Here is a 20,783-nt window from a genome sequence, read left to right as displayed (position 1 = left end):
TCTCTTCCCTAAACTGATTAGTTATTGTTCCCTTAAGTAGCACTAACTATGCTCATGTGCTCTGCAATCCAAGCCATAAGGCATAGGCACTGGCCAAATGCCAGTGCAGCACCCACTGATGTCATTGATAGAAGACAGAGCCTGAAAAGACTCCAGTGGAGATCTTCTGAGGAGCCTAAAACTTTGTTCCATGTTTTTTCAGGAATCTTCTTTCTGAGGAGGTTTCTTAGTGGCCCATATCCCTGCCAGGTCATGCTCATTCACAGGCCAGTGCCACGTAGGAAAGGAGCCTGTGGTGTCCTGATTAATTCATTTGATCAGCCTGAGTTTATACAGTAGAGGAGTGCAAGTACAGCTGTTATTAGGTTTATCTTGGGCTAATTTTACAGAAGTTTCTGTATGCTCAATTTTTTTTTTGTTTTGTTTTGAGAGGTTGCTTATGACATAGCAGACACCTTTGGGATTTTGATTCAAAACTGCTGTATTGGAATGTTTCATATTTTGCATGCTTTACTGTGGTAATCAACCTGAGTAACATAAAGTTGAGAGGACAAGGATAAAAAGAGCAAAGGATAGTGTCTGGGGGCAACCTCCTCCTGTATGTCAGTTTGGAGAGAGAGCCTTTAAACAAAGGCAGCCAGCTCTGCAGGAAACCTCTTCCCCTGAAGAAAAAGCAGCAATCTGGAACTTTTGGGCTTCTCAACCAGTTGCCTTTTGAGAGCCTTACTGGGCTAAAAGAATGTAAAGCATATAAAGCAGCTGCAATTGGGGGAGAGTGTAAGGGCACCAGACTATAGGAGTTATGGGCTGGCTGCAGTCACCTGAGGTTTCCCTCTCTCCTCATGGAGCCACCAGGAGCCCTATCAAAGAGGCTTCTCTCTTCCCAGGGAGACCTGAGAGCAATATTGGGCATGGCAGGGGCAGACATTTACTGCCTTTTGAGTGTCACCAAATATTTTGGCCTCAGCAGGTAAGGAGGGATCTATGAACTAAGACAGGAGATTCTTCTAGTGTGTACTAATATATAAAAATTTAGAAAAGGAAAAAAGAGAGACATAAAAGATATTAGATTAATTTCTTCCTCTGTCTGCTATTGTGTTACTGTTTACATAATTAAATCATTGGAGTGTGCCCAGTCCTGCATTCTTCTAATATATCTGATGCAGACTGGAGGCTGCCTAATATTCATTATTAGTATTATTCATTAATTATTATTAATTATTTATTCGTAGTATCATTAGCCAGTAACTGGCTAAAACAAGTGATGACATTTGGTGGAACTTATTTAAAAAACTAAAAAGTAGAACACAATCACATATGGTTAATTTTTTGTATAAAAGTTTGCAGTGATCAAAAATTTCTTTGTGTGTAGTTTGGAAGCATGAAATTGCCTGACAAACTAATATATACCCAGAGGTTATAGTACCGTGCAGCAAGCCCTAAAGAAGGTTAATCATGAGCAGATAGATAGATTGTATCTTGAAATTTTGATCCAGGGCCTTTAAAAATGAAAGTTTAGCAAACACCAACAGTTTCTATTTTTACAAACTTCAAAACACGTATTGTTTGTGTTATTTGCACAACCATGAGGCTCATGTATGCATATTCCAGTACAGCCATGTCTAAAAATGATCCTAAACAATAAGATCAGTTAAATAATTTAAATCATCAAGTCAGTTGATGATCTAGAAAATATCCTGTGAACATATCAAAAAGGTATTGAGAAAGTTCATAAAAATCCAGCCTTTACTTGTCCTAATTTAGCCAGTATTTATTTAGTAAGGTAATATCACCAGAGATATTACCTTACTAAAGAATGAGCAAAGTTAAGAAAAGTGAGGGTTACATAGACAAGACTCTCTGGTTATTTATGTGAGACAGAAGCATGACATGAGAGTTCTCTTCTGAAATAAGCTGACACTGAGCACTAATATGTCACAACATACCACAGATTAATTTCAGCTCAGTCAACCTCAGATATAATGATTAGTACAGATGATATTTAACTCTGCAATTTGCATACTGTGGATTAATGCTCAACCTGGGTGGTTACCATAAGTAAGACATTCATCTCTCTCCTACATTCCTTCATCTACAGATATTCAGGCACAACTTAGTTCCCAGTGAGCAATACTCACTACCATGATGAGCAATAGGAAATGAAAAGCTAAATCCAAAAGCAAAGAATCATCACTAGGTTTATAAATTTAGCATTCAGATCAAGTAACTTTTAGAATTCAGAACTGAAAACACTGTAATTATTTATATCTCCATGGGAAACTTATTGCTTTCATAAAACATCTAAATATATTGACAACCAGTAAATATTCATCATTTGAAAACTACTATCCAGCTTCAATTTTGCAGTAATTAATTTAGTTCTGACAGGGTGAGCAATATTCTTGAGTTTCTTTAAGACTTAAAAAAAGGTCAGATTTGAGCCTCATATTTTTCTTGTGAAAGAACTGTGGAAATATATGTTCCAAGAGAACCAAACAGATTTGTAGGCAGCATCAGGAAATGTAATGATGGCATACCAGACACATATTTGATTGAAAAATATGTTTTTCAAGCTTTTTACTTACTGGTTGCAGTGGTAGGTGTTAACTGCTCAGCATGAAAAATCTAACAGATTCTTGAACTTTGAAGATCTCAGCCTGAAGATATTTAGTATTTTAAATAGTTGTCTTAATATATTTCTTGAAGTTTGGAAAAGCTAAGGATTTTCTGGTAACATATGGAGTTTTATGGTTTAGGGATGCAGGCATATTTTGTAGTTATGATCAGCCATTAGGGTCTATAATGTCTATCATCCTAGAAATTTTATCTTTATTTCAAAGGTGTATGTCTTTAGATACCAAGAAAACTATGGGTTCGGATATATGGCTACCAATATTCAGAAAATCCTAAGGCCCTTTCTGTGCTGTGATGTGCTGTTATCTTTTAGATAGAATGTCTTCTTGTTGATACTAAACACTATTACTTTTAATATTACCTCCAAAATGCGGTAGTACCATATTTTCAGGGGCATCATACATTTCAGAAAGGTATCCTTCAAATGTCATAATTTCTTTCTACGACATCCTGCTCTGGTGCAGCTTCACAAGGAAAAAAACCGAGCAAAATGCTGATCTTTTGCTATCAGCTAACCTTGGATCACAATATATGATCTATTTTAGGCATTTCAGTCTACACCCAAGTTCTAAAAGGAGTCAGAGGAAACATCCTCTCTTGTGACTTTAACTGCAATGAGAGCAGTGTTTAAAATTCCTTTTTTATATGTATGTGGAAGAAGTCTTGATGAAGATCTGACACAATAATAATGTGTTCATCTGAGAGACCATGGACCATACTTGCTCAGTGTCACCCCTGCCGGAATAGCTCCTTGAATTTCCTGAATGTTTTTACTTTAGAAATTCTGTGATCATGATATACAATATGACACATGGCTCTTCTCACTGCCACTTTGCAGCATGTAACTTCATGCTTCAGTCTTCTCACTTATTGTGAAAATTCAGTGTATGCTGGCAAAGCAACAGATAGGGAAAAAAAAAACAAAACCATAGGAGCTTGCTCCCTGCACAATATTATGAATGAGAAAAGCAGCAGTGAAATATTCCTGTATATAAACTCCTTGGTGGCAGATACTCTGCCACATTTCTTTGTATCCACTCTAATGAAGTTCTTCATACATAGAGACAGTCAGTTGAAAAGAAAAACTCTCCATTGCCTGAAATACAGTTTTCCTTGTGAAGGATTACAGGTATTTTTTTTTTTTTCAAATTTGTAGCTTCTAACCATAGTTATAGGGAAAGAAAATGAATTTTAAAAGGTATAACTTTTTCATTTGATGTAGTTGTTGCAGTAATTGTCCTTTTGCGACAACAAAAATTTGTCTTTCCACTTTCAAGTTGTTGTTTCCTTTCTCTCAAAGTGTAGAGCCCACCACTCATAGCAATTGCAGTTTCAGGATATCCAATGGTTGCATGAAGATATGCTGTTTAAATTTGTACTCGGTGTGAGCTGCAAAAGCCAGTACCAAGTAGATATGGATTTAAGTGAGATATTTGCAGGACTCTACTCTGTTCACTAATGTAGCATGGAGTAGTCCCCCTCAGTCTGGGAAATAACTTGCTGTTGTTTGCAGCTGGAATAGAGTTGACTCAAATTGTAAAAACCAAAATTGACTTTGGAATATACTACAGAGGTATGGATTATTCTGTCAAAAATGATTACACACTGAGAAACTGCTGGCAGTAAAGTCATTTCCTTCCTTCCTTCCTTCCTTCCTTCCTTCCTTCCTTCCTTCCTTCCTTCCTTCCTTCCTTCCTTCCTTCCTTCCTTCCTTCCCTCCCTCCCTCCCTCCCTCCCTCCCTTCCTTCCCTCCCTCCCTCCCTCCCTCCCTCTTCAATTTTTTTGTCCATTCTCATCTTTTCTCTCTGTGATAAGAGAATCTTACCAGGTTTTCTAACTAGCATTTTCTTCCCAAAATATCTTCTGCTGTACCAAAGATTGCGACCTACCTCCAACCCATAGATTTATTATGCTTAGGAAAAGCAGAACGCTTAGGAAAATTTGAGAGCTATTTATTTATTTGCTTACTTATTTATTTTTGGTGCTCACATAATTACACCTGCCATGATTAGTTTTCATATGATGAATTGCAAAGATAAAAGTGTAGCATGCTTTGTGCCCATTCATTTCACTTGCAAATGCAGCATAGATCTTCCTTATTGCCTGTGGTGCAATTTCACCAATAGAACAGCTTTTAGAGAATGCTGAAATCAGTCATCTGAAGCTTGTAGAAATGTGATCAAGTCTGGTATGAGCCCTGCAGGCTTTTCTTTCCTTGTTTACTTTGTTTCTGAAACCAGAGCCTCAACTACAACAGATGGTTCCTTTGCCCTAGTGTGTCCATGGTTCAATTCTCATTAATAAGATCAGGAGATAACAAAAGAGATCTGATATCCTCTTTGTTTGTTTGTTTGTTTAATATATATCTGTGCATATACTCTTCTGTAGAACATTGTCTTGGTTACATCTCAGCAGGTTGTGTCCTGTCTTCCAGTGACCCTTACACTTTTGTTCAAAAGAAACCCAAATGAAAAAAACATTATAATTTTAAGACCTCAGTAAAAAAGGCTTCTTGGAACTGAACTTCTCCAAAATACTGTAAATGCAGGCAACCCCAACGTGGGGAGAGAATGATCCATCTGACTCCATGTTTTCAGAAGGCTAATTTATTACTTTATTATGCTATATTGTATTAAAGAATACTATACTATACTATACTATACTATACTATACTATACTATACTATACTATACTATACTATACTATACTATACTATACTATAATGAAAAGATACTTACTGAATGCTAAAAAGATAATAATGAAAACTTGTGACTGTTTCCAGCGTCCCAACACAGCTTGGCACTGATTGGCCAATGAGTCAAAACAACTCACACCAGAGTCCAATGAAGCAATCACCTGTGGGTAAGCAATCTCCAAACGCATTCCATGTAAGCACAACATAGGAGAAGCAAATGAGATAAGAATTATTTTCTTTTTCTCTGAGGCCTCTCTTGCTGCCTTTCAGCTTCTCAGGAGAAAAACCCTGGGCAAAGGAATTTTTTCAGAGAATGTGAATGCCACACCAAAACAACTTGGATATCAGTTCCTAAACTTATGTTCACTGAAGATCACTCAGGAGAGAAGCTGGATGTAAATCTCCCCAATTACAGAGGGCAGAAATATTTTCTGTGACATCATCACTGCATGTGGCATCAATGCTTTCTCTTCTGAAAGGCTGTGGATATCTCATAAATTCAGATTAACTGAGATGTCTCTTTTATGAGTGGAAGTAGATAACAAAGCCCTTTCTTTGGTGCTATAGATGGATCAGAGCAATAGTTTATATGAATAATATGTGCAAGCAATCAAAGAATGCTTCCTTTATTTTTTCTTCTTTCCTCTGTGATTTGTTGGGTGTGCTGTCTGTGGATTAGTAGATTTTGAAAACATTTGATTATACCTTCATGTTTGTTTTCAGGTATTCTCAGGTCAAATATGGTAAAACCTTAATTGTAAAGAGAAACATACTCATAACAGCAACGTGGTTTTGAAGTTGTTTATAAAAATCAACATACATAATTTCTTGCTAACGTATTTTCCTGTGTTATATAAATTAAGCAAATAAACACAAGAAAGTTTTTATTCAAAACTGATAACAATTAAACATTACAATACCATAAACTTGAGTGCATTCCCCTAGACCTGTAGGTTACAGCATACTCTCAATCTCTGAGAATGATTTGTTTTTTCCTTAGTATTAAGCAGAGGCTGAAAGCTAGTACAAACCCTGAAACCATAATTACCTGTTTCCTCTAAAACCAAAATTAAAACAAAGGCTTGATGTATATCTAGCTAAGACGCTCCTACCTGAACAAGACCTAACAACTTGCAAGGAACCCAAGAAAACAACAGTACTCAACAGTGTTTGGCAACAGTACTCAACAGTGTTTGGCAATAACTTGAAAAACATTTCTCTCCAAAAACTTTGCTTTCCTCAGAGACATCTCAAAGCTAAAAAGAAGCCAGGTAACTTTCATTCCTTATTTTGGGAGCAATTTCTGACATCTGACTTGTTATCTAAACTTTTTAACTAATTATAGAATTATATCCATGCATTCAGTCTTAAATATGAGATTTAATATAGTGGGCATAACTTGGTTTTCTGAAACAAGATCTGTTTAGTAGCAGCTCTGTGAAATACACAACAAAACCTCTGTAGCTCACAGAGTTCAAGGAGATAATTTCTTCAGCCTGAGAGTGTTGAATCTTTAACCAGCTCTTGCCTTCATTATAGCTAGCAGAACTACCTGAGTAGTGAAAGGAAGCATAAATAATCAGCCACAAATGACAGCAGTAGTGAAGTTCTTCACCATGGGACATGCACACTGAGCATTATGTCAGGATCTCTGCTTTTGACATACAACCAGTAGCCCTAACTGTAACCTTAATTATAGCCCAGGGTTCCATCTCCTCAGAAAATATGTACATAAGGTATGGGACTTAAGAAATACCTTACTTCTTCCTACTCTCAGGCCCATTATCGTTCAGCAAAGAGCGTATTTTATATTTTATATTACTTTGTCCTAAATCTTAGTGTAATTAAGTACAGGGGAGCTACCCCAGCAATGAAAAAATTCATCTCATACTGCCTAGAGTTGATACAAAATTTTCGCCTAACTCTAGAGACCTACAATTTTGTCCCTCTGTTAGCAAATCTTGACACCATTCCTAACTTTAACCTTTCCGTTCTAGTCAGGGGAATCCATCTTTTCTGAAACAGTGAATGCTGAAAGTGGCACCTGCCTTCTTGCCATCAGTCTGAGCCATTTAGTACACAGCAAAAAAAGTAACTAACTCTTCAGTTTTTAGATTTAAAAATCCAAGCCCTAACTCTTACTTTCAAATTCATTCTATCCCAAGGATCCACTGTGAGCAGTACACCCATTAAAATACTGCTCATCAGAGGCACCTACTTTCCTTTGAACTCTGAAATGCCTTTCAGCCAAAATCTTAAATTGTTAGATCCCAAATGCTAACACTAGCTGTCCGCTTGACTCTGCTTAGAGGACCCCCTTCTTCTGGAAAAGTGGATATGAAATACTAAGGGCCTTTATATTCCTCAAAAATTCTTAGAGCCATTCAAAGCGCAAAAACTTCTCATTACTCTTTAGACTCGTGTGGTCTAACTCTTAACCTTCTCTCTAGCAAAGAAACCTAACCAGATGGTGGAAGGGAGGTAATTTACTGGCCATGACCAGCCCTAACCTTCTCCACAGTGGTGAACATCATGCAACATCCAATCTTACAATGAGATCTTCTCTCTCCAGAGACCAAAATCCTGTCTGTCATCTTCACTTTCATTCCAGCCCGCCAAGCCATCTGAATAATAAAAGAAAGCATAAAGATTTACAGCAACTTTTTGCCAATAGATGACCATTTCAATTTCTGTCTATGTGGGCTCCAGAGCAGAAAAATTATTTTCAGGCTTTGGATTCCTCAACTCCTAAAATTCAAGAGCAGCAAGGACTAAGCTGACCTTATTTTCTTTAGCTGTGGACAGGCATGTCACACATACTAATTGAAGATCTGTTAGGTTTCTCTTTTATCTCTAGACATACTGACTCTATAAAGTTATTTTTAAAATATTTTAAAGCCACTCATCATTTACAGACACATACTGGGTCGTGGTGCCTACCCACTGGGCATTACATGCATGCTGTACCCACGTAGTATAGAGAGCCAAAATGTGGGGTTTGTACAAGTCCTTTGGCAAAATTCTTGATGAAAGAAGCCACTGTTGTTCTGGCATCTGCCATTGGAGAGACTTTCTTGCAGTGAGATAAGATTGCTTAGATGTTGCTATTTGAATCTGGTGTTCAATAATAGCTAAATTCATCACTTCCCAAGATCTTCATTCTTTGTCCCAACCTCTCTGATCACTCCTCTTAGGTAACAATCTGTGTGAGAGAACATGGAAAAGACAGATTGAAAATCTGAATGTTAATGAGGAAGTTAGTGCAGAGGTAGCAAAAAGGACTTCTAAAAGACAGCCCAGCATTGCTTCCACCAGGAAGCAATTTTACATCTTCCAATATATATTTTGGCTTCCACATGGTACTGTTGAGGGTAAAGTGATTGATGTTTAAAGTGCTTTCCATTTCTTTGATGCAAGTTGCTATGGAAACAGAAAGCATACTTATCAGATATTTGCAGTCACTTTTTGTTAAATCTAACTCTTCTGGGTTCTCTTTTTCCTGGAGTCTTGCTGCACTTTTCAGCATCTGATGTCGTTAGCAGACCAACAACAGATCTTCTATGCTGTTCTATGTGCTTACTTCCTTTTCTGTATATTTTAGCTGGATTTCTTAACAGCAGAGCTATAAACGCAGCCACTTTCAGCACTGGAGAAACCTCTGCCCATCATGGGAAGGATTTTCATGATAATGCATTAAGCAGTTCAAAGGTTGGAAAGACACTCCGCTGTTCTTTTAAATATTTAATATCCATTGCAGTATGTAAATGCAGTTAAACTGTTAGCCTTTGGTAAATGCAGTTAAACTGTTAGCCTTTGGTGACAACTGCCATTGGATGTGCCATGTCAAGACATTTGGGGCACTGCAGCCCTGTGCATAAAAATATACATGTTATATGGTTTTAGCCCTTCAGGACTTGGCTGCTGCTACTACCTCAGGACAATCTTTCCCTTTTCAGAACTGTAATCTGAAAGCAAAACAGGTTCCTTCCTCTCTTCTGTAATCAACAGAAGAGAGGAAGGAACCTGTTTTGCTTTCTGTTTGACTTGCATTTGGGTACTTTCCTTGTTAAAACTCTAGGTACAAGTTTTGAATTTTTTACTGATTCTGTTCTGTAGCTGAGAGAAGAAAGCATGATTTAGTCATAAAGAAGGATGAAAGGGCTTGTTTATGTTGGGGTTTTTTATACTATTTGTGTGTTGTCAAGGGAGAAATTTTTCGATGCCACAAAGAAAAACAAAAAAGTAGGATTAAAGAAGATCTAGCTTTTTAATAGGATCTGATTTACCCCTCTGGGGCACAAACACAAATACTTTCTCGACATACCCATGCACATGCATGGACAATGACCTCCCGGAGCACATGAAAAAAGGAGTGAAACTTCACTGGAAAAACACTTGTCAAATAAAAAAAAGAGTGCCTATGTTAAGTGTGCACCCCTGTTGTTTTGGAAGGGAGAGGTGTTGGCTTTAATCTTAATAGCAAAAGGTGCAGACACCTCTGATTTGCATTCAGGGCTTTCTGGGGGGATGTGGATGGCTCTGGAGCAAAAACAAGTAGGAGCTTCCCTTTCCCTGTTAGGGGACTTTTCTTTTGTGCAGTCCTTCTTGTCTCTGAGCTCTTGGTTGCTTTCCTTTCATGTGAGTCCTTAAATTAGAGGATAAGTGAAAGATGTGTTTGGGTATCTCTTCCTAAATCTATCCTCTGATGAATCAAGAGCCCCCTTCACTTTCTTGCCCATCTGTTAAAAATCTTACAGTATAGTAAGAGAAATGCAAGTGTTTTACTATCTCTGTTGCTTAGAGTGTCAGCTTCTTTGCAGTAAAAGCAGAAAGAAATAAACCTATTGACAATGATGGGAGACGTAATAAAAAGTGACCTTCATCTATATTTCATTTTTTTTAAAGCTTCAAGAGAAGAGTAAAAGGCTTGCAGCTGGGTTGCCACAAACAGCCTGTAGAACTACTGAAAGAAACTTGCTTTCAGGGTGTATTTCTACTTCCATGTTCCTAAATGCTTTTATGTTTTAAAATTCTTCTTTCTTATGGATTTGCGTGGAGACTGCTAGAGGTGGACTACACTTCTCCATCCAGACAAAAAAAATAAAGAAATAAACCCAGGTTGCCTAGTTTTTCTAGGGACTGAAGAGTAATAGCAAAATAATTTCCATAGCAGAAAAAGAGCTATCCTCTTATTTTTACTATAAATATTGTAACATTAAAAGAGTCATTTTGGAGGGGCAAAGCCATTAACAGAAGGAAAAATAAACCACACCAAACCTTTTAAAATTCAATACTATTTCCATTAATTTGTGAAACATGTAAGTGTATTGTGTATTCTGCAGGACTGATGGTGAACGGTTGCCAAGGGTCGTCAGGGCACTTCAGGTGAAAGGCAGCAGTGGAGAAGAAGGACTGTAGAAAGGCTGCACAAAGCTGACTCAGTGCTTGATTTGCCATGTGCTGAGCAGCTATGAGATAATTCTTCTCCACGTCGCAAAGGTCTCTCTTTTGTCCTTTACAAGGGATGAAAGAATTAAGGGGCTGAAGAAGTCATACTCAGTACTTGGCAACCTCACTAATTCAATCTGCATCTCAGTTCCTGCTGCTCCTTTTATCCTATTTTTTTGGGTGACTGGATGGGTGGAGAGATCGCTCCTCCTTCAGCTCTTTTTACACACAGTTATATTTCCTCTTTAGTAACACCTCCAGTAAAATAGAAGAGTAGAGGCTCTAATTCTCCTATTCTCTCATAATCTTTGCTTGGGCCCTATCAACATCCTCAAAATGGAAATGCACCACTCTTACTTACTGCACCTTCCACCCAAACAAAAATGTGGAGATGGAGACTTGCACTGTCCCATCCTTCATGCTGGGGCAGGGATTCCCTTGCTGCCTTGTTAATATTTAATGTCTGCCTTGCTGCTGCTCCAGTTATTTCTGGTTTGTTCCTAGTAGGTGTTTATTGAATAAAGGCCTACAGCTGGGGTGCTGTAGAACCACAAAGCAAGCAAAGAACCACATCTTGAGTGGTTCTTTGCTTGCTTTGAGAGAAGAGACTTTTCACACAGTGCATGGTCATGGCTTACATGAGCCTTATGTATGGGAAGAGACAATATAAAACAGAATAAATTCTAAATTTGAGTGATTTAACCCTAATTGTTTTTAAGGGATATACAAACCAGTAACTCTGTAAATTTCAGGTTATTGTTGATAAAAAAAAGAAGTAAAGGAAAAATCCCCTTTTCTCTGACATCATCAAGAAAAATAACAAATCTTCACAGCAAGTGCTGTTAATAAGGAGGCAAGATAATTTAACTAGAAGTAACAAATCTTCTGTGCTGGAATATCCATTTCAGTACCAAAGGATTATTAAAAGTCACCCAGATTTATTTCACCAGTCTCATTTCAGCATCAGAATATGCTGACAAAACTTTGGAAATTTAAGCATTGGCTGCTTTTCCAGATATAGCTAATTCATAAAAGATGATGGGAAAGTATATGGCATTTATATGCTGAGGGTCAGTACATCACAGTATTGTACTACTGATTTTCAATGTCACTTGAGTTACTCCATCATTCTGCTATAACTTCTTTTATGTTTTGAGCTCTAGAGGCAAATACTTCAAGCAAATGGCCATAATTTCTTCTGTGAAGTTGGTGAAGTCTAACAAACAACTTGCTTGAGGGTATATCCTCACATCAATAAAATACGTGAGCTAGCAATATAAAGAGTGAATGTATGGGGAACACCCTAAAAGTTGAGATAAAAATGTAAGTATTAGTACTTTATATTCTTTTCATTAGGCATGATAGTAAGTTTTTTTAACTAACATAAGGTCTTTCAGGTGCAATAAAGAAATTTGAAGAGTTTAATGTCAGTAGAGAAGATATTGGAGTAAAATGCTAGATGAAGCTCTGCTGCTGACAATACCTGCATAGATGTGTGCCTTTTTTTGCCTCAGTCCCTTCCCAGTAGAAATGGGAAAGTTCTTTAGTGACTATCATCAAGTAGATCAATTAATAATTTATGCAACTGTACTCTAGCAAGATATTAACACTGACGAATTTGAAAACCAATAGCTGAGTAACTGACAAAATATTTTAGACGAGAAAACTCCTTAGTTGATGGAACTTACTAAAAAAATAAACCCACACTACAATGTGCTGTAGCTTCATTTAGCTTCAGAGGGGGATACTTAAGCCAGGAATTTGTCTTTGTTAGCAAGTAATAGATGCAAACTACTTGACAAAGTTCAATAGAGTAATGGGTCCCTAGCAGTAGCATTTCCCTCAAAACAGGTATTGTTTTTTGCTTCACCTCATAGATTTTTTACCATCCAGTGAATGGGTATATTGTTATGTTTGGTTCTGTTTTTGTTGATAGAGATGGTACTTTGGGCCAGAACAGCAATAAAGGATTCCAGTAGCTGGGATTACTGGACAAATTTAGGATTGCTATTGACAGTTGACCTGAGATAGTGCAATGAGTGAAAACATTTCAGGCGTCATTTTGGCAAAAAGAACTGTGGATGTGCTACTCCTCTCTATTATTTATGGAGGTAAGCACACCCTTGAACAATTATGAAAGGAGTTGAGGGCTAGACTAAATAATTCAGAAATATTTTAGTGCAAATGTAGTGTTTTCCCTACATGTGCCAATGAAGATCTCATCCGAAAATGAGAAATTCTTGGAATCCATTTAAACATCTGCATTGATACAGAAAAATACTGTCTTCACTTCTATCTTCCTCAGTAGTTGTTTCTTCATGTTGTCTACAGACAAATACAGAGGTATTTTATCTTTCAAGTAGTATGTGCAGGAATTGGAGACCTATAAAATCATGGCCCTTCCATCTCTGCCTTGGTAAGAAATATTTTTGTGCCACCCCGACTGAAAGCTGTGTTTGTCAAGTTTACAAAAGCTCTAGATCAGACAAATGACTAACACAGTTCTTAAATCTAACATACATTTCCACAAAGTTTGTCCCTCTCTGTAAGGGAAAGATGTAAAGCTTGCCCAGTCAGGCACTCTGATGCAATCAGCTAGCCTTAAGTGTTATCAAGAAACTATTGTGAGAAGATAATTGTAAGTAGAGATCCACCTATTTCTGAATTATTACTGAAAATCTGATAGGGACAGAGGAAAGAGTTTTCCAGAGACCTTCAATATTATCCAGTGGGCAAAATCTCATTCTTAGCAGGGGCACTGGGCACCACACCATCTGACCATGCATTCAGGTATGGTGTGCTCTTCCAAGGACACACGAGTTATATTGTCATATTCAGAGATTCAAGCAGCACTGCATCTCATGCAGTATTTTCTTTTGTTTTTCTAAAACATTTCCTCCAAAACATCACCTGTAAGATATATAGCTGTGTTTTCACAGTATATCTCCTCTTTCTGCTCTGTGCTTTACTCAGGTCTTAGATAAATCTTTTGTAATTTCACAGAGAAAAAAAAGAACTGAAAAATTTCTTCTCATTATATCACAGCAAATTCAGGTTTTACTTGGATGAAAAACAGGTTTTCCAGCCGCACTGTTGTATTCCTCATTTTTTCTTTGAAGGTACCAAATGTGGTTGGAAAAAACAGTGCCCAATCTATCAATGTGGTGTACAGGCAGTAGCTAGACAAATAAATGTAGCTCTTTTTAAACATATATTCAGTGTCACTTTCTTTGCTTCTACAAAAGTAAGAAAAAATGAGGTTTTTTCTTTCTTCTCTTCCCCCCCCCCCCTTTTAATTTGCTTAGTGTGTTTGAAGGGAATTAAAAATAGTTCATTGTGAAGGGAACTCAGGTAACAATGTAAGTCCTGATTTTTGCAATGATCTCTGATGAGACTGTGTGCATACCAGCCAGTATCAGACTACTAATAGTCTTAGATTGTGAGCTATTCTTAGTTATTGAAGAACAATGTCTATAATCAAGGGAAAAAAAATCTATTTTAAGTGATAACAACAATTCCTAACAAGATGTTGTGGCAAACAGATCAGAGGTGTATTTTAGGACTACTGACTGAAATTCAGGTATTTGAATACAAGTATTTACCTTTTAAACTATATATATATATCTTTTTTTTTTTTTGCTATAAATATACAGTTTATGCACATTCATTTGTGAAAAGCAAGGAATCCTCCCTGCCTCTGACCAGCGAGGATGGTCCAAGTTGTGAGAGTCAAGTGGAAGACAAATGTACAGCTGAATGTCCTTCAACATGTGACACCATTAAAACAAGATTAAAACATGGCAGTTTTATTAAGCAACATTAAACACTGTGTAATATGTGGGTTATACTCTGCTACACCAACACATTGCTGTAGCAGATGTCCCTGGCTTTAAACATCTCAGACACTAGTCTGTGCTGGCAGGTCCTTAAACTGCCTCAATCAAGTTGCATTTACTTAAATGCTCCAGATTTAGTAGACAACACTAAAGTGTCCTTGGAGGAGAAACTAATCAGGTAAAAAGCTTATTACAGTTTACATGAGAGCTTTGAGTTATTCACTTTGCCAAAATCAAACTTTTTTCTCATTTTTGTTGTTGCTAATAAAACAAAAGGAAAATCTGAACAAAAATAGCAATTCATGTACCTGTCATTCTGCATCCCCACATGCATTATCCTGTAGTTCCTGTTACTCTTTGCCGCCAGAAGCACACAGTAAAATACAGTTTGTTCTTCATTTTTTCCTCCAGATGAGGTAGAACAAATTAAAAAATGAACAAAGAATTGTTGCAGATTTGACAGCTGCTCCTGGCTTTTATTAGTTATTTTTTGCGTATTTATTAACACCCTCCTGTTTCAGAGATCAAATGTAATTTTACTCTGAGAATTTCAGTGCTGTGGTCTCTAATCTAATATACACTGATAATCCTCATTTTCATGACCTTTAACAATTAGCTAGCTTTATCTATGGATTCTGAATGTATTTTACATTTTAAAAAATTGTACTACTACCTCTATTATTTAATTATTCATAAACTGACCTGGGTACATATATGTGATTAGAAATTTTGATTGAAACCAAGGATTAGCAAAGCAAACTGTGTTCTGGACAGCAATAATGACTTGTAACTCTTGAAGTTTGCTTAAGGATATTTTTGATTGTAAATTAGTTAGCAATATTTTATAGACTAAAACTGCAAAATACTTGGAGAAGAAGAGCAAAAACACAATATTCCATTGAGCTTTTGACAACATGTAAATATTCATCTAATAAAAATATCTTTTCTGGCATTACAAAAAAATTCTTCTTTTTAGTTTTTCTAAATTTTATTTATTTCTAACATTTAAAATTTTTTCTGCTTTATTTTAATTGAAATCATATAATTGTGGACACAATGATTCCAGATATTTATTTTTCTTATTTTAGACTAATAGGGATTTCAGATGTGGGTATAAATTCTCTCCTTGCCAGGTTCAGTATCAAAATACTGGAAATAATGAGACCGATGGAACATAGAGGTGTCCCAATCATGCTTGCAAATAAGTGTTCACACAGCACTGTTATGACAGAGCTATTTCTTTTACCCCTGCTCACAGTTTCAGCAGTTAATATTTGGGACTAACTGAAATAAAGAGAATGACATCTAAATGTGCAATGATCTATACTGCAAGGGCAATGCATACAGGTCTGTCGGTTCAGTTTGCATTAGCATAAAATTTCTAAGTTTATTCCTAGATTTGGAATGTTTATCTTTCAAATGAAAAGCACTTCAATAGATGAAGAAGATCCTAAAAACTAAATTTCCAGTCTAATTTTCCTTATGCAGAATGGAAGAATGAGTGAAGCAGGTGTTTTGTTGAGAGAAGATGAATGTAAATAAGTTCTGTTGATGGCAGAACCCAAAAATTCCATAGTGTTAGGCACTTGTAGAATCCCTCTTTCTGCAGGATTTCAAGACCAAGTTTGTAGAAGAGCTGTGAAGATGGTGACTGAGGTTTGTCTAGATGATTTCTGGAGATGCTTTCCAGCCCTGTTACTCTGCATCCCAGCTGCCCTAGGAATTTGCCAGCAACCCACTAGTGCACAGCCAAGCCCTGACTGATTAGCTCTGTGATGCACATCCAGCAGTCCATGGGCTCCCAAACACCAAAATCTTTGCCACAGCTACTGTCACCACAGTATCTGTCCCACAAAACAACCAGTGAGAAGACAAAACCCATTTCTAATGGCAGCTCTATCTCGCTGACAAAAGTAGCAGCGCAGAATTTGGAAGGCATGGTGGTAATTGATGGATGGAGGCAGCTGCTGGAAGAATTACACTAAAGTTAGTATAAAGGCAAAAGACTGAATACTGTGTTGCCAGGAGTTAGAGCATGATTTGATTAGATGTGTTTTTCCAATAATTACACATTGTCTGTACACCTCTATGGATCACAAGAACTGTAGGCCAAACTGCCTGTGGCTTGTTTTTTCTGTTGTTTACTAAGCTGAAATTAGTCTCCTGGCTCCTAGCATACTAGACTTTAAATCAAAATTTCTTCTTTATATCCATCCCTGTTAATCAGGATTAGTATGATGACTGTGGGTATAAATTAAGAAGAAAAATAAAAAAGACATTCCTGGAATGTATAGGCATTTCTCTCAATTTAATTAAGCAATCATTAGAATAAAGTGTTGCCATAAATTGTCAGAAATTCAGGTACCTAGAATCCATGCTGTTTCTTCTGAAAGGAATTCTATGTTTAATTATATATATATATTTTTTTTTATTTTGGTGAAAGGATATTATCAGCTTTCTTCGGCATTGTTTTTCCCCCCGTTTATGTTTTGCTCCTTTCTCATCAGGTTTGGCTACATAAAAGATATCCCCTTGCATTTAAGCATTAGATTTGCTTCTTTACAGGCAAGTGCCTAGAAGCTTACAGTTAGGGATTTGTTTATTGACTCATTTTTAGAGAAGAGAAAAAAAATCAATTTATTTTTCTTAATTGAAGCCAGATTAAAATTTGAGAAGGGAGACAGATTTAATGCAAGTCTGTTCTTGCAGCAGTGAATTAGCTTTGTTCCCTATCTTGGGTTGACCAATTCCAGACAAATGTTTCAAGTATGATAAAAGCTTAATAAAGGTGAGAAATGAAGGGTCTCCACATTCTGGTTTCAAGCAATATTGACCATGTCACAAATATCTGATACTCCTTTTTTTTTCCAAGCACAGAAATAGAGCAGCAATCATGCATGCTTTCCTTACCTGATGGAAATCTTGGCTGACACATTGCAGGAGCAAGTCACAGCACTTTGGACAGGGACTAGTTAAAAAGAAGTTGACAGAAAATTGGTCATTCCTTTTACACAGAAAATATTAATTCTACTGTACCAGTCCTTGAGTTCACTCCCAAGTCCTTTCAAATAATTCCTGTGTCCCATGCCACCCAGCTAAGTGGGTAAAAAACAACATTTAATTAAAGCCAGTATTAAAAACAAGAAAGGAGACTAATTTTGTAAATTTTTCCCTAGGACCCAGTAGTACATATCTGTGCGAAGAAAAAGAGTAGAAATTAAGGTAATAATAATAATAATAAAAATAATAATAATAATAATAATAATTAGCCTTTGTATCTCTCTAAAGTGCTGTTAAGTGTGAGAAATCTTCTCACTGCTGCTGTGAGTTACAGAAGCAATAGAGAGTACAGTCTTGAGAAAGGGTTTTTTTCTCCATCCTGACAAAAAACATGCAGGAGTTCAACTGCACCTCCATCCCCTGTGTGGCTTTTGCTTCTAGTGTGCTGGAAAAAGCTGCTGAGATGAGAACTTGCAAGAACTTTTTTCTTCTTCTTTTTATGGCAGCATTCAGCACTAAAAGGATAAATATGCTTAACTGATATATAAGTTCAAAAGCAGTATTCAAAAATTCAGAAAACCCCTGCGAACGATACCTTTTAATTTTTTATCTAGCACTAGGAATTTTTTCATGAAAAGACTAAAATATTTCTGCTCAAGCATTTATCTAAGCCTGCTGTGCTGTCCTCATCTGTTACAGTTTTCAGCTGTTCATTTCAGAGCAATGTTTCCCTTTTTTTTCTGGCGAAAGGCAGTGTCAGGACTGGAGTGAGAAAAGCCAGAACTTTGTACTTTAGGCTGTGTGAAGAGGTTTTGAGTGTTGCAGAATGAGTGGAAACAGCTAGTAATAATTTTAATGAATTTATTCTATTTTTTCTGGAAGAGCTATAGGAACACAGCATGGCTTTGGTGGTTAGCAGCATAACTTCACAGCTAAATGGTGTTGGAGGTCAGCCTGCCCAGGCCTCTGCTTTTCTCTGCAAATTCAAGAAGTCTGCGTGATACCAACTGGTACTGGACATCAACACTGTCACTCCTTAAAGAAGGGGAGCACCCCTGTCACTTGCGTTTGGTGTCTGCTATGCAGGATGAAGTAGAATCTGCTTATGTGAGTGTTTTTCCCTCATTCAACTCATTAAACTCATGTCTTTGGTTTTGTTTCTGGAGCCATGCTAAATAGACACTCAAGGATCAATTCAGCAGAAGACAGGCTTTTGGTTGGATAACTTGGAGATTTAGGACTAATGCTTTTGGGAGATAACAATGTCTGCTCTTCATGTATAGTCCTGTATTTAACTGATTACTCGATTTAACTTGAGAAGAACTATTATCTTGATAAGGTTAACAGAGATGCTTTTAAGGGAGGTTATTTGTTTTGTTGTAGTTTTCTATAGTAGAACACAGTATAGTCTACCTGAAAATGATTTCTGATGAATTTCCACTATGGCATGCCCAAAAAAGGTTCTGATGATGACTTTCACACTGTCCTCATGGCTGCTGCTATTGTGCTTTATTGTTGGCTTTATATGTGCTCTAAGCTGTTCTGTGATACAGCGTGGATGTTTGCTGAATGTTTTGGAGCTACCTACACGTTTTTTTCCCACTTTTCTGTGAAGTAAAACTCTATACTTAAAAATACATGTAACATACATAAAACTTGGACATCTCGAAGCTGTTTGTAATGCATTTCTGTCTTCCAAATCTCCAAGTAGATTTGAATATTCCAGGGTTTTAATTCTGTACCTTTCTGTTACTTACATTTTGTTTTCCCCTTTCTTCAGACTCCTTTTCGTATATGATCACTGTGTCTCCCAGTGTGGTGTCTATGGCATTAGTAAGAACTGTAGGGAAAAGGATTTCAATGTGTGGGATGAATGTTACAGCACAAAATGCTTTTAGTCAACATGCCAATTTTGGCATTTTATTGTAGTTCATGGGGATTGTCCACACACTGCAACAAGCAAGTCTTTTTTCTCTCTTTGTCTTGATTTTCCTAACTTTGAGTGTGTAGAGCATGGTAATAATTCATTGGTGTAAAAAAAGAGGTTTCCATCTCAAAAATCAAGAAGTATTCTGCTGAACTTTAGTTGATGTTGCAGCTGAAACATGTTTGTGTAGATGGGCTGGCTTTAAACAAACTGTGGCTGATACTGAGGATGGCACACCTGTAACATCCTGGATGCAGACATCTAAATATAGAGATGGGCTCAATGACAACATTATGTCTGGGAGAAAAAGTGAAATTAATGTATAGAGACCTCACATTTTCACATTGGATGACTGCCCTGTGAAATTGGCACTGCACACAAGTTTAGATGGATTTCAGATTGCACTGAACTACACAGCTGTTCTGTTATGGACAAAAGAGCAAATCAATTTAAGGCTATTCAAGTCTACAAAAGTGATATATGTACCTTCTGTGTTGTATTGTGGATATTATGACTGTTGGCTACGGGTGTATTTTTGCTTTTTAGAAAATGCATGCCCCCAGTGGGAAAACAAACAGTACAAAGCCTGAGGAACAGCAAATCAAGGTTGGATGGACAATGTAAAGGGAATGACCAAAAAGATATAGGTTTTTTGAAGCCAGAAGATGACTTTTCAGGCTAGAAACTTCATCAGGTTTTGAAGTCTGTGACTTAGAAAGAGCTCCTGAGAGATTTCCCAGTGGTAGAATTATACAGAAGACCAGGTAGGACTTAATTCTTTTTTTAAATCATTAGAATTAAAATCATTAGATTCCTCTAGTGTTTTGATTTGAAGTGTCAAGGCATATAGACAGTGATTCAAATATAACTACGAATAAATTTCCTTCAGAAGTTTGGCATACAGAAATGAGTCAAATGCCAAGATACTTTTTATAACTAACTGACTATAAAGCTGTATGTTGATTTTAACCAAAAAACACAGAGGTCAGAGGTTCTATATCTCATTCTGTTCTGCCCACACAGTTACACACCTTGTAGTTTTGTCCATTGTTTACTTGATTTGACCTGTTGTACCTCTTGATGGTGCCTGAGTTTTTTCCTCTTTAGTATTTAATTAAGAAGTTCAGAAATGAATGAAGACTTCTAAACCTGTAGTAGCTGCCTGTGCAGCACCAGAGCATGGAACATGGAGGCAATATTTTCTTTTGACTTACTATGAAATTGAGGAGATGGAAACAGCACC

This window comes from Haemorhous mexicanus, chromosome 3 (genome assembly GCF_027477595.1).
Source record: "Haemorhous mexicanus isolate bHaeMex1 chromosome 3, bHaeMex1.pri, whole genome shotgun sequence".
NCBI classification, from domain to species: domain Eukaryota; kingdom Metazoa; phylum Chordata; class Aves; order Passeriformes; family Fringillidae; genus Haemorhous; species Haemorhous mexicanus.
The sequence above is the reverse complement of the archived record's forward strand: the minus strand, read 5'-3'. Positions refer to the sequence as shown.